Raw genomic sequence first — 15146 nt, 5'->3', positions numbered from 1 at the left:
ACTCAAAAGACCTGGAATGGCCCCTTCGCTTAGCTCGGGCGCATATTAGCACGCAGCCCAATGCTAAAATCCAAGAAAACGACAAAAAGTATATCAAATTTAGAGAAATTGCGTCAACCCATCTCTTTTTAGAGTGTTTTTGTTAACGTTATTATAACCTAGTTCTAAATGGCGTTTTTTATATGATTTCAAACCTTTCGTGAAGAAATTTCAATTGAACAATTTCTCCATTCTTTCCTTACAAATATAATACAAATATTATGAAGGATTACATGAAAAATAAATGATAATAATAAATAATTAATTCGCCATAAATGTGTCAGATAACTCAGATAAGAGAAATCTTGTTGGAGTTGTGTCAATCACTTTCAATCCTTAGTGGTAAAAGTACCATTTTTGTTCAATTAGGGATTAATTCTACTAATTCAATCTCTGAGGTACATAAATGAATAAATTAACAAGAATTAGGAAAAATCATGCAGAATATAAGAAAAAATACGAAGAAAGCACTGACGGGCAGTCAGGAACTTCAAAACGCTTTTTCATTCATGCACCAATTCCACCTATAGAGAATACATAAGTATATACAATTATGTAGTTTGCAAAGGAGCAACGGGCGTATAAATGAATTAGCTCTCAAATGCTCCCGAATCCCGATATCACGTCAGTATTCGATTTAGTTTTAATCGATTAAGGCATTTAATTGGCAGTACAGTGGAAAACTTAATCTTCATATGGCTTTAGTTGCTAACTGTGCTGACTGCTCACACTGACGAAATTTCGGAAAGATAATTCATTAGAGACAGCGTCTCTCAGTTTATTTATTTATATTTTTCATGTAATTTTATCACTTTTTTCCAGAAAACACTTTTTCTCACTTCATAGAACGGAGTTGAATGTTTCTTGAAATACTAACAACATAGAAATATCATTCAGACAAGATAATTAAAGCTTGATTTCTGCATTGAATATGACGAGCTATTCTTTGATTTTTTTCTCGATATTTTCTTTTCTTGACTGCAATCAAATGAAGACAATTTCAATTAACCTTTTTCAGATACTGATCGTATTCCAAATTTAGCAATGAGAAAAATCCTTTGAATCGCACTATTTATATCCCATCAACAAAGACTTGAAGCAATCCCGACAAACCGGAATGAGTACCAGATGACTGAAAAAACGATCTGATCCCTAGGCATTGGCTTGTATCAAGAATAATGTAATTACAGCTGACTCCGTATACATTGTGGGATTGCATATATAAGCTGGAATCAACATGTCAAAGGCATCATTTGAATCACACAGATCAAATACCTATACAAGATGTTCGCTAAAGTGAGTATAATCTAAAACGCAAACCCAGTATTAATCTCATCTCATTTTTGATGAGAAAAATTAAATAACAATATGATTTCAGTTCAGTTTGTATAAAGTATAAAAATCCCTGCATCATACTAAATATGATTTTAACCATAATTGTTTCTTCTTCAGATCATCCTCCTTGCCTTCGCTCTCTTCGCATTAGCATTCGCTGCACCAGAACCAAGGCCCCAATTTATTGTTCCAGCCGCCAACGCTTACAACGCATACTCAGCACCTTTGGCCTACTCTCCTTACTCTGCTTTGCCTTACTCAGGTTACGCTGGTGTTTATGGAGCTGTCCAACCTGGTGCTGTTATTGTTTGAACGACTGAATATGTAAACAAAGATATAGATTTCAATGAAAATAATAGTTTGGTAATATCATTAGAAAATTTCATACAATAAATTCAATATAATACAAAGTTGGTATCGAATTCATTATTCAATAGAATGTATCACTCCTGCCCCTCAAATAACCTGGGTACGTAACGGTGAAATGATAATTTAGTTCTTTGGTTGGTTTGTATGAAAGCCCCAACTCTCTTAGAACTCTGTGAAAAATCTAACAAGCTCAGAGCTTTAGCGAGTTAGAAAAGTCCCTTTTGTGTTTTTACAAAAATCAATTTTTCAGATTTTTCCATTAGTGATAAAAGGAAGTACAAAAATTTCCATAGTTCGCCATAACGCCTTCAGATGGCATTCAATTGAACATTTAAAAAAGAACAAACAATAAAAATATTCACAAGTTTTTTTTATTGCTTGATCTTATTTTGATTTTATTGTTTTTTCTTTTTGAAATGTTGAAATGAATGCCAACTGAAAGCGTTATACGAGTAATACACTATGGATATTTTTGTACTTTCATTTATCACTAGTGGAAAGACAATTCAAGAGACCTTTGTATCTAATAAAAGCTGTATTTATTTCAGAAAATTTCATCAAAACAATGAATGTAAAATAATACTAGAGTTTCAAGTGAAAAACTGATACACCTTGTATCTCTAAAACGAAGCTTGTTAGGATATATGTTTATAGGAACTTTTTTCATGAGAAGTGTTGTTTTATCCGAAGCGAATTTTATTGAACTTTACCTAATCTGGACCACACTCCAGTTATCCTTTTAGCCTCATCAGATTTGATCACATATCTCAGAAGAGTATAATATATCACAAGAATATTTTCGTCCAAAAAATTCTTGTGTGCATTGATTGAATATATAAAAAAAAGGATATTCCGTAAAAACAGAGAATGTTGAATTGAAGACCTATCGCCAAAATTTCACCCATGTGTTATATGACATTTTTTGTTGAAAATCGCATGTAGAATCTAGCCTTGAAGTTTTGGACTTTTTAAACAAGACACTCTGTATTATGATGTTTAGTCAGACCAAAACAAAATAACATCTTGAGCATGATTCTGGTGGATAAAATTAATCAATTTTGTAAAGCAGTTGTGAAAGTAACGTTGACTTTCCACAGCTTCACTTGTAACTTGTCCCACATATAGCCTCTAAACAGTGTTGAATCCAGCAAAGCAATAACCCTCGGAGCATGACCGATACCCCTCCGAAAAAAACTATTTCTCAGAATCAAAACGAATTCTTGCCTATCCCCCTAGATGTTAAAATTTCCTCACGGAGAAAATTTTCTGGATTTAATAGTGCCTCTGAATCCCAGCAGAAATTGAACTAGCATTCATTAGCAAATTTGGACTTTTGCTTGAATTTCACATTGTCTGGACAATTTTCGATATTGTCGGTGTAAAATTCGTCGTTTTTTGTAATTTCGTGTTTACTCAGAGTGAAGTATTTTTCATCATTCATGACGATGACCTTGTTATTTGCAAAATAAATGCGCCATAGAGCACGGTGATATCTCCGTTTTCGAGCTTATTGAATTGGCTTATATTTTGGACATTTTTTGCTCTTACGATATTCTACACCTCTTTTCTTCAGTTATCTGTAAATTGTATTCTTGACACTTTCGATTAACTAATTCGCTTTATATCCAATTAACAGTCTAGGATCGAGTCTAGGTCTTTTCGGAAAATATAGATATGGACGATATAGTTAACCTTCATCACATTCTGCTATTGCACGATATTTCGTTCTCCGCGAAACATTTTTTGATTTTCAACAAGTCGAACTACTTGAGATTTGAGCATCTGCTCAACCAAATTTATTAACACTTTTTCTAAGCTCCAATTCATAATCCATTCTTTACAAAGCCGACTCGACATTTTGAATTCTTATAGAGTTGAAATTTGTGCCAAAACTTTTGAAATTAACATTTAAAATCATTAAATCACTGTTCTTTTCAAAGCTGACTCGACATTTTGAATTTTAAATATTTTTTCATAGAGTTGAAGATTTGTGCCAGAATTTTTGATATCCGTGCCAGAATTTTTGATATTAACATAAAAAATCGTTGAACGACTGTTTTTTTCAAAGCCGACTCGACATTTTGAATTGTAAATTTTTTTTTCAAATTTGTGATTTGTGCCAAAAATTTTGAAATAGCTTGTTTCTATTTACCTCAAAATGTCGTTTCCGTTCATCCCTTGATATTAACACCTTTGGTATTGCTTCGGTGTTTCCTAATAATTTGAGGTAAAATGATGATGAATAAGCACGTGGTCCAACTTTAAGTTCAATAACGTTCGCGTCGGATAAAACAACACTTTTCATGAAAAAAGTTCTTATAAACATATATCCTAACAAGATACAAAGTGTTAAAGTTAAAGTTTGGAGGAAAAAATCAGTTTTGAACTCGAAACTATAGTATTATTACATTCATTGTGTTGATTTTAAGGTGCGATGATCCTTTTCCTATTGGAAATCTACACCACGGCTTTTTTTTTCGAGAAAATTATTTCATTTCTGAAATCAATAGAGCTTTCATAAGAGATAAAGGTCTCTTAAATTATTTTTCCACTAGTGATAAATGAAAGTACAAAAATGTTCATAGTGTATTACTCGTATAACGCTTTCAGATGGCATTCATTTCAACATTTCAAAATGAAAAAACAATAAAATCAAATTAAGATCAAACAATAAAAAAAATTGTGAATATTTTTATTGTTTGAGTGCCTGACAAATTTTTGTTTTGAAATGTTCAATTGAATGTCATCTGAAAGCGTTATGAAGAACTATGGAAATTTTTGTACTTTCTTTCATCACTAATGGAAAAATCTGAAAAATTGATTTTTGTAGAAACACAAAAGAGACTTTTCTAACTCGCTAAAGCTCTGAGCTTGTTTGATTTTTCACAGAGTTTTAAGAGAGTTGGGGCTTTTATGCAAAACCAAAGAACTAAATTATCATTTCACTGTTACGTATCCAGGTTATTTGAAGGGCAGGAGTGATACAGTCTATTGAATAATGAATTCGATACCAACTTTGTATTATATTGAATTTATTGTATGAAATTTTCAAATGACATTACCAAACCATTATTTTCATTGAAATCTATATCTTTGTTTACATATTCAGTCGTTTAAACAAAAACAGCATCAGTTTGGACAGCTCCATAAACACCAGCGTAACCTGAGTAAGGCAAAGCAGAGTAAGGAGAGTAGGCCAAAGGTGCTGAGTATGCGCTGTAAGCGTTGGCGGCTGGAACAATAAATTGGGGCCTTGGTTCTGGTGCAGCGAATGCTACTACGAAGAGAGCGAAGGCAAGGAGGATGATCTGAAGAAGAAACAATTATGGTTAAAATCGCATTATTCAAACTGAACTGAAATCATATTGTTATTTGATTTTTCTCATCAAAAATGGGATGAGATTACTACTGGGTTTGCGTTTTAGATTATACTCACTTTAGCGAACATCTTGTATAGGTATTTGATCTGTGTGATTCAAATGATGCCTTTGACATGTTGGTTCCAGCTTTTATATGCAATCCCACAATGTATACGGAGTCAGCTGTAATTACATGATTCTTGATACAAGCCAACGCCTAGGGATCAGATCGTTTTTTCTGTCATCTGATACTCATTCCGGTTTGTCGGGATTGCTCCAAGTCTTTGTTGATGTGATATAAATGGTACGATTCGAAGTATTTTTCTTATTGCTAAATTTGGAACACGATCAGTATCTGAAAAAGGTTAATTGAAGTTGTTTGATTGAATTCAAGAAAAGAAAATATCGAGAAAAATATCAATAAATTGCTCGTCATATTCAATGCAGAAATCAAGCTTTAATTATCTTTTCTAAATGGTATTTCCATTTGTTAGTATTTCAAGAAATATTCAATTCCGTTCTATGCAATGAGAAGGAAGGTTTTCTGAAAAAAAGTGATAAAATTACATGAATGAACACTTCTGTTATCCTTGTAGCCTCATCGAATGTGATCACATATCTCAGAAGAGTACAAAATTGGCTATAACACAAGAATCTTTTCGTCCCAAAAAATTCCTTCTGCGGGCGTAGTGAGCACACACGTGGTGAACTATTCTTAGGTGATCAATATGAATCATAATTTTTCCAATGGGTTTATCGATGAGAATTGAATGTTTGTGAACAAGTTTTCTTTTTAGCGAGAACTACTCCATTTAGTGATATTTCGAATAACATATCAACTTTTGAGCTAGCTGCTTGTTTTCTGGCTTATTGAAATGGCTAATATGATAACAACGAAAAATAAGCAATTATTCAAACCCGATTTTACTTTATTTTGATGCTTAATTATTCAATCAGTTGTTTTCTCTTATTGAACATTGGAAGACTCTCACTAGAACTGTTGATTTATCTGATTATGAGGTTCATATCAACCATAAAAGTTACCGAAAAAAACGTTTTGAAATTTATATGTATTATATAATATGTTTTTTTATTTCATTTATATTTATATAGCAAAATATTTGAGAAGGTCATTTTTCGCCCTGTAACTTGAGAACGTATCAAGATATCTATGATCTGCCTTCTGTATTCTTACTATTTCGAAAAAAAAAATTGGGGATGAGATTTTTTCTCAAAGTTCTCGAGATGCTTTCAGGGAGCTTCGATTTCAGGGCAGAACCTTTATCCAGAAGAGTTGAATTTGGCATGGAAGGTATATAGTGGTGAAACAGAATTATCATACCAAATTTCAATAGGATCGATGAGAATTGCAGAATTCAAATCTTTATTTGTGGACATAGGTATATACATACACCCATACATTCGAAAACTCAAAATCATTCTTGTTGCATCGAAGCAGATATTCAATCAATCAAACTCTTCCAGAAAATCTCCAAAAAAAAACTGGTTGGAAATATTTCATAATAATTAGAGATTCGGGGATATTTGTTTGCTCCACAATGTCGGTAGTTTTAAAATTTTGAGCCGAGAATGGTTTCAAAGCATCAAATTTGACTTTGTCTAGCCGTCCGTTCCTAAGCAGGATAACTTCCGAACGAAAGGACCTATAATCTGGAAAATTGCATATTTGGTTCAAATTTTTAATTCCGCGATTGATTTTGGTAATGAGAAATATCCGTCAAGGGTTTTCGTAAATATGGCAGTTCGAAATTTGGTTTTCTGTTAATTTCAGAATCACAAATTCGATCAACATGAAAATCTTAATTTGGACGTAAAATATAAATTCAAAGCCTATAGTACAAAATTTTATGTTAATCAAATCATCAAAGCCATAGAGAATTCGAAAAGAATTACAAAATATTTTTCGTAAAAAAAAAACGATAGCCTTCGACAAAAAACCAAATAAATTAACAACAATATATGTGATTATAATACGGTTTGTATTTCCGGAAAACCATGAAGTAATCATCTTCAGTTTGGTTTTTATTTTGAACAACAAACTAGTCTATCGAGCTTGAATTGCATTGATCAATGGACTTAAGAGAGAAGTGATCCTATCAAACCGGAATTCTTTCTGAATTGAAAGAATTGGCGTGATCTTGAAAATGACTTGGGCGTGCCCGAAATAAAAATTTGCATATAATTGACAACATCCAGATACTGAAATCGGTATATAAGCCGAGAAGTTTCGGGTCCAAAGCATCATTTGATTCAGATAGATCAAATAAAATTTACAAGCAAAATGTTCGCTAAAGTAAGTATAATATTTTATTACCTAAATATATTTTTAATGGTTTTTGTGTAGTTGAATGATTGAAAAGAATTTTTATGAGAACAATAGTGATTTTGAAACGAAATTTATATAATGTTATATAATGAGCTGTAAAATTATCAGGTATTGTTAAAGTTGGTTTTTGTTCTGTTTTTTTGTTTTCCTCCATAATTACTCATGCGTCTCTTACACCAGTCAGAAGCTTCAGAGTTTGTGCTGTTTTCAATTTACCTCAATCTCGAAGCTACTCTATAAAGAATAAAATTTACTAATTATCAATATCAAATAATATTAGACATTGATGTGTTTTATATATGATTATTTTTTACAGATCATCCTCATTGCCTTCGCTCTCTTCGCAGTAGCATTCGCTGCACCAGAACCAAGGCCTCAATTTATTGTTCCAGCCGCCACCGCTTACAGCGCATACTCAGCACCTTTGGCCTACTCTCCTTACTCTGCTTTGCCTTACTCAGCTTACTCTGGTGTCTACCCAAGCGTTTATGGAGCTGTCCAACCTGGAGCTGTGATTGTTTGAATGCCGAATTGAATTGTTACTGATATGTCTTAAGTTTTTACGAAAATTATGTTTCTTCCTATGTAAATTTTTTTTTGCGGAATAAATTCATAAACACAATATATTTTTTATATTTAGTATACAGGGTCCCAAAAAGACTACGTCAAACGAAAACGGAATGTAGATCAGAATGTGCTCGATCTGATGTTAAAAAAATTGTTTATATGAATGTCTCACAGTTTTCGAGATATTCGAGGTTTTATGAAAATTATGAATTTTTTCACTTCAAATAATTTCTCTCCTGCCTTAGGAACAGTTCTTTTCGTGAATATTGTTGAATGATGGCTTCAATTAATGCACTGAAAAATAGCCAAAAATATCATACAGGAGTTCTGAAATAAAAATGTTTCAAATTCACGTTCTGCTTTTTGCACACCCTCTCCTGAAAATATGTTATTTAGTTGTCAATTCATTTACTGAGTTGATATCAGTCACTATTTGTGAGCTCAAATACCTAGAAAAAGCAATGGAAACGTCATAATCAAAAATTAATCAGAAAAAAATTGCTGCCCTAACTAAACGGCTCCAACTATTTAAATTTTTCGAGGAACAATGTACTCTTGAAAGATGTACCATTGGAAATGTGACTTGATCTGTAGTTTCAACACGACGGGTGCCCAACACACTTTAGTTGTGTTAGGTTAGGAAATATTTGCACTACACATATTCTCACTCGGAAGGGGCGGTCAAATTTTGTGGCCTTCCCGTTCACCAGACATGAATATTCTGTATTTTTTGGGGTTGGTTGATAAATGAAATTTATTCCAATCCTATAAAAGATGAAGCGGAACTAGTGGACCGTGAACCTCATTCGTCAGCAGCCAAAATAGCAGAAAGAAATTTGGATACTTGATCATTTTGAACATTTTTCCTGATAATAATTGTGAATTATCTCTTTCACCGCATTGTTGACTTTGTAGACTTGTTGATATTGAAGCTCCTATGCGCATATAATGAATAATTTTACTTTATAAGTAATTTAAGAAGTAACTAACATTTTTCAATAGAATTATTCAATAAGTTACACCAGAATGTGCACAATGAAAGATTTTTTGGGAAAAGTAACAAAGTAACAAAGAAAATCTAATTAGATTTTCTCAGAATTTTTTTTTTCAATAAACATTTGAATATATTTTTTTCTGAATAAGGTTATCACCTGAATTCAACCTTTTCAAAATCATCAGAAAATAGGCAACTTTTCAACATAATATACAGAAAATATCGAATTAGGTACAAAAAAACTCTTTTTCCAAAACGTAATTTTAATAAATTTTTTTCAGAATCCCTGTATGATATTTTGTGCTATTTTTCAGTGCATAAATTGAAGCAATCATTCAACAATATCAACGGAAAAAAATGATGATACTTCTTTGACGTGTATATATATTCAAACCGAAGATACCTGAGGCCAATGGAAACACTTTTTTCCCTTAACATTTTTTCCGATTCGGCTTGGTTGAGGGAAGTAGGTTATTGAAAGTCCATAAAAAATGAACGTTTTAGTTATATTGCGCAAATGGAAAGGAATTGAAGGTAACGATTTTCGAAATATAGATTTTTATTGATGTGATGAATCTTTTCCGAACATAAAATTCTATCGTCTGGGCAACTCCAAAATGCCCGCTATAAAAAGTGGAAAAAATAGAAAAGGAAAAATGTGTTTCTTTTGACCTCAGAAATCTTCCGTAGAAATAAATGTACAAGTCAAAGACTCACCCTGTATAAAAAACCATAAGAAAACGGAATACATTTTCACGGCCTAGGCCGGAAAGGCAACTTTTCCGGAAAGGAAAATTCCTTTCATCTTGCATAGCGACACATCACTGGATTATCGTAGATTCTCAAGAAATATTCCTATTGAAAAATGAACTTCAATTTCTTTCTGTTCAATGCTTTCCATAGTGAAATATAGAAATGAAAATAGAAAAGGAACCAGTGCTTAGAATATTTTTATATTGCCTCAAATTACAAGCATACAAAAACTATTCAAAATCACTTTATTATCTTCACAACAAAATTGAATGGGTTCAGTATGTCCTCCGGGAAGCTCTATATTATCTCTATTTCTATCTAATATTTCTGTAGTTATGAATCTAAATATGTCATTCTTATTTAGAAAACCGCTAATGACCTTGATGTCGAAGCGGAAAACTAATAAATAAAAAAAAAATGATTTAGGAATGAATGTCTACAGGATCGGAGGTATTTTCTGCTTTTTCCGAGAAATCTCGATTCCAAAGTGATTTTTTTTACTAAGGTTGTTGGATTAATAACTTAGATTTTTTCAATGCTGATTGGAAATTGAAATATTATTTAAAATTTTATAAATCAATTATATTTTAAAATCAAGTTATCAAAGCTGTCAAAATTTTTCAGAAACTTGGTACGATACTTTGTCAGGCGAAAATATGCTAGGTACAATTCTAAAAATTTTGAAATTTTGTTTTCGGTTGTAGGCATAAGAGCGATATTAACGGAACTGAAATAGGTATCTTTCGAATATTTCCCATAGATTTCATTTCCACATTATTAACATTTTGAAAACGTTACGGACCAGGACGTGCCTTTATAAGATAACCTCCTTTCTTCTTTCAGTTGCTGAAATCAAGGGTAGATTTTTGTGACCTAATACAGGCATACTATGATACGGGTTTACGAATAATTCATGGAAAAAAGCAAATATATTCAAGAAATGGAATTTCTATTTTTTCTGTTCATCAATTTTTATCAATTCCTTTAGTCGTTCATTAATTAATAATATATTCTAATTAAATTCAAATCCATGAAAAATAATAAACCCAATACATTTTCCTTCCCTAAAAAATGTTTAACTTCTTATAAAAAAATCTCACCCCGAACTTGTATTTTTGCCGGGGCGGCAGAAACGCTAGAGCGGACCCTGCAAATCGAGCTGGAGTTTCATTTTAATCCACAGAAGGGTCTTATGTTGTCGGAATTGCAATAATGGATGGATGTCAGATAGAAGAGATCCAGAAAAACCGGAATTATTACCGAATGGTAATTGGCGTGATCTTGAAAATGACCAAGGCGTTGCCTGAAGTTAATTTACATATAATTGATCGAAGCTCCATTAGTCATACTGAATTCAGTATATAAGTTGGGGCGTTTCGGTTCTAAAGCATCATTTGATTCAGAGATATCAAATACAATCCACAACAAAATGTTCGCTAAAGTAAGTATACCATATTGCTTCTAAAATATATATGTTCATTGATACTATTATTATAGTGCTACATAGTCGAGATAAAGTCTCATTTGAACGCTAGTCCTTTCAAAAACACTGCCAATATTTCACTATGGTTTATTATTTCCATGTAGAATATCCATATCAAATCATAGAAAACAGAGATTTATAGTATGGAAAGCTGAAGAAAGCATTGACTTGAAGTGGGGAGCTTTTCAGCGATTGTTTATTTATGCGCCAATTGCATCTTTGAAGACCTCTAAGGGAATAATTTGCGCATAAATGATAAGCACTCAAAGCTTTTGACTTGAATTCAGTGCTTTTTTAGATATTATTCTTGAATTTGTTATAGTGCTGATAAAGCAATCAATACAAAATTTGCACGAAGCTTGACATTCCCAGTCTATACATCCATATATGCACAATATTAACCTTAACCTAACCTAACCTATCCTAACGTTATCGAAAACATAATCACGGAGATATGGAGTATTTCTTTCCCGATATTTTTCTTAAATTATAGTTTTGATGATGTGATCAGTTTAAAATTATTATTTTACGTCAACACTCAATCTCAACTCTGTCGATTCTGAGTTCTAACAGAAAAAATACCAAATTTCATGTATCCTATTTTAGAACCATAAGTTATAGCAATTGATTTTCAAATCAAATTTCATGCAATTAAGAAAATTTCGAGTTGGATTTTAATTTTTTTTGTCGAATGTATTCTCGTACCTTCGTATATAATAAGAAAACAAGAGCAGTACCTGTCAATTCTACAGAAAGTCCTTCTAATAATGAATTGATTGATTCGAATGCTGAAGATAAGTCCAAGGTCCACAGCAATTCAGTCAGTATTGAATATCGAGTCAATCATTTCTTGAGTATTCCATTATATGAGTTTATGAAAGAAATGTATATATTTTTCATTTTCACATCTAAAAGGCAGAACATGTATTTGAGAAACATTTGAAAGACACTTAAAAATAATGATTTTTCAAATTCAAAATGATAATATTTTCATTAATTTTTTTCAGATCATCCTCCTTGCCTTCGCTCTCTTCGCAGTAGCATTCGCTGCCCCAGAACCAAGGCCTCAATTTATTGTTCCAGCCGCCAACGCTTACAACGCATACTCAGCACCTTTGGCTTACTCTCCTTACTCTGCTTTGCCTGTCTCAGCTTACTCTGGTGTCTACCCAAGCGTTTATGGAGCTGGAGCTGTGATTGTTTGAATGCCGAATTGTATCAATATGGATAAGTCTTAAATTTCACAAACATTGTGTTTTCTCCTATGTAAATTTCTTTTTTGCGGAATAAATTCATAAATAAATTTTTTCAATGTACATAAGACCCCGCTTCCACTTCATTAACCCATATGTCGAAAACAAGTTAAATTGAACGTTCCTTGAGTTATAACAGCAGCTGCTAGAAGGGCGAAAAGTTATTGAAATTTCGCAAAATTCAAGAGCCTAGATACTACTGAGTATTCTTCTAAACAAAATCTCATTTTGTATGAAAGATTTTCAAACGAAATCTGGGTGTATCTCAGAATTCTACAAAATGTTTACTAAGTCCGCAGAGTACTCTAGACAACATGGAACATGGAAATAGTATTTCGTCCTTTAAATAAAAGTCATCGAGGTGTTTGAATCATATCTAAAAACATTACAATAAAATTATTCAAGATTTGAGAAGAGAAAAGTGGTAAATGTTTGATTTCTTCGGTAGCGCACTAATACTTTTGATATTTTTCTCATGAAAAATACTCAATCAAATAAAAATAGGTGAAAGTCAATTTCGAGCTCTGTCCGTCCAACCGGTCGGGCCGTAACTCTAAAACAAAAAAAACCTAAAAACTTCAAAAACTTTGATTAAGTTCGTTGATGGAAATAAATCCGACTAGGAGTTCCGGTGGACAGGGAGAGAGTGCAACGTGTTCAGAAATCATGTTTACGATTGATTCATAGCATTCGTCGAAGGGAACCTATACAATACCTCCTAGACTACGGAGGTTTTCACGGAGGTATTGACCTACAGGGTGTGCCGTAAAGACCACGTCAAACCGAGGAAGAATGTAGATCGAAGGGTAACCCACCTGCTATGACAAAATTCCTCTTATAAAAGTCTTACCGTTTTCGAGATATTTATTTTTTTTTGAAAATAATGAATTTTTGCCCCTTTCAATAGTTTTGTCTTCACGGTTGGTACAATTTTACACCTTTTTGGTTAATTTTTTCAGTAAAATATTGCTGAAGAATGATTTTAACGTTTACATTAAAAACATACTCCGAACATTTTGAAGGGGGGCTGTGAGAAATATTTTTATTGAAAATTTTGGTAGTGGATTATTTTGTTCATGAAGTTTAGCCCATCGTAGTGGAAAAAAAATGTACCGAGCTACTGCTGCACATTAGACCAATAAATTGCCTATTTTATAGTGATTTCAAAAAGGTACCACACAAGTCATTTGTTATTCAAAGAAAAGAGATATGGCTGTTTTTATCCACATGGGTACGTTTCTGATTATAATCTGACGGTTATTATTTAGGGTAGGTACTAATATTTTTAATGAAATGAAAAGCTTATATAAGCACTGACTTCTAATGGGTGAGGAGGATAATGAGTGACTATAATATTAAAATTTCAATTTTGGAGTCTTTAGCGTGTGCAATTTGTTTTTTGGCTCTGTTGTCATTAGGTAGGGACTAATGTAGTAGTTTTTTTTTTTGTAAGAGCGGGTTGAACTCGAATCTCTTTTAATTGCCTCCAACCTCGTTTCTACCTATTGTCAGAACGTAGATTCAATTGTAATTATTTATAGCAAATAAATGTTATATTATTATTATTATATCATAACGACAGATCCAACTGGGTTAGGATTTTGTATGCTTAGCTACATAAAATAATCACTCTAATTTTCATGACGAATTATATCATATCAACGAGACCTCTCGTTCAAATAAACTAACAATTAGGTATGACATCATAATATCATATATTGTGTGCACTTCGCCAAAAATGATATTGTTGAGGTCAAGAAAATAATTACAATCCGGAATTAATGAAATTGATTCATTTATTTATTCATTCATCTATTTATTTATTCTTTTATTCATTTATTTATTTTTTTATTCATTTATTCATCTATTTTTTTATTTATTCATTTATATAGTTATTCATTGATTAATTTATTTATTTATTTATTTATTGATTTATTCATTGATTTATTTATTCATTCATTCATTCATTTATTTATTTATTCATTAATTAATTAATTTATTCATCAATTTATTCATTTGTTCATCAATTCATCAATTAATTAATTAATTAATCAATTAATTAATTGATTCATTTGATCATTTATTCATTTATTTATTCATTTATTTATTTATTCATTTATTTATTTATTCATTTATCCATCTACTCATTCATTCATTCATTTATTTATTCAGTCATCCATTCATTTATTCATTATTTCATTCATTTATTTATTGATTTATTCATTCATCTATTTATCCATATACTTATGTATGTATTCATTTATTTATTTATTTATTCATTTATTTATTTATGAATCTATTTATTTTTATTCATTTATTCATTCACTTATTTATTAATGATTATTATTCATTAAAAAATGCATCGTGGATTCGTGAAGAATATCGCAAGTTTGGGAAACCAATTAACAACGCTCAGAAATGAACTTTTTTGACATTTTCGTGGAATAAATTTCAAACTACTTAATATAATTTAAAGAAAATTTGTATGATGAACAGTAGTAAAGACCTCTTAAAATATTGCCTTAAATTTAAATTAGCTCTTTTATTTTACCAGGGGCGGACTAGGTTGTACATTTTAATGCTTACATTTTCAATACCCTGTATGATAAGGAGTAGAAAAAAAAACAAATTTGAAAAGCTTGAGTAT

At 31.6% G+C, this 15146-nt stretch overlaps 4 long non-coding RNA genes across 4 annotated transcripts; 3 read left to right on the top strand and 1 right to left on the bottom strand.

The window, feature by feature from the left end:
- The first annotated feature begins 944 nt into the window (after positions 1-944).
- Positions 945-1784, top strand: LOC123674194. Its single transcript, XR_006746604.1, has 2 exons — positions 945-1335; positions 1492-1784. It is a non-coding gene; the product is annotated as an uncharacterized LOC123674194 (long non-coding RNA).
- A 2974-nt stretch (positions 1785-4758) lies between these two features.
- On the bottom strand, positions 4759-5475 carry LOC123674193. Its single transcript, XR_006746603.1, has 2 exons — positions 5180-5475; positions 4759-5051 (listed from the first exon to the last, which is right to left on the bottom strand). It is a non-coding gene; the product is annotated as an uncharacterized LOC123674193 (long non-coding RNA).
- Positions 5476-7087: 1612 nt separating this feature from the next.
- On the top strand, positions 7088-8071 carry LOC123674190. The gene is made up of 2 exons (XR_006746601.1): positions 7088-7416; positions 7766-8071. It is a non-coding gene; the product is annotated as an uncharacterized LOC123674190 (long non-coding RNA).
- Positions 8072-10946: 2875 nt separating this feature from the next.
- LOC123674191 lies at positions 10947-12549 on the top strand. Its single transcript, XR_006746602.1, has 2 exons — positions 10947-11204; positions 12254-12549. It is a non-coding gene; the product is annotated as an uncharacterized LOC123674191 (long non-coding RNA).
- Positions 12550-15146: the final 2597 nt, after the last annotated feature.

Source organism: Harmonia axyridis, chromosome 2, assembly GCF_914767665.1.
Source record: "Harmonia axyridis chromosome 2, icHarAxyr1.1, whole genome shotgun sequence".
NCBI lineage: Eukaryota > Metazoa > Arthropoda > Insecta > Coleoptera > Coccinellidae > Harmonia > Harmonia axyridis.
Note: the sequence above shows the minus strand (reverse complement) of the source record. Positions and strands in the feature narration are given on the sequence as shown.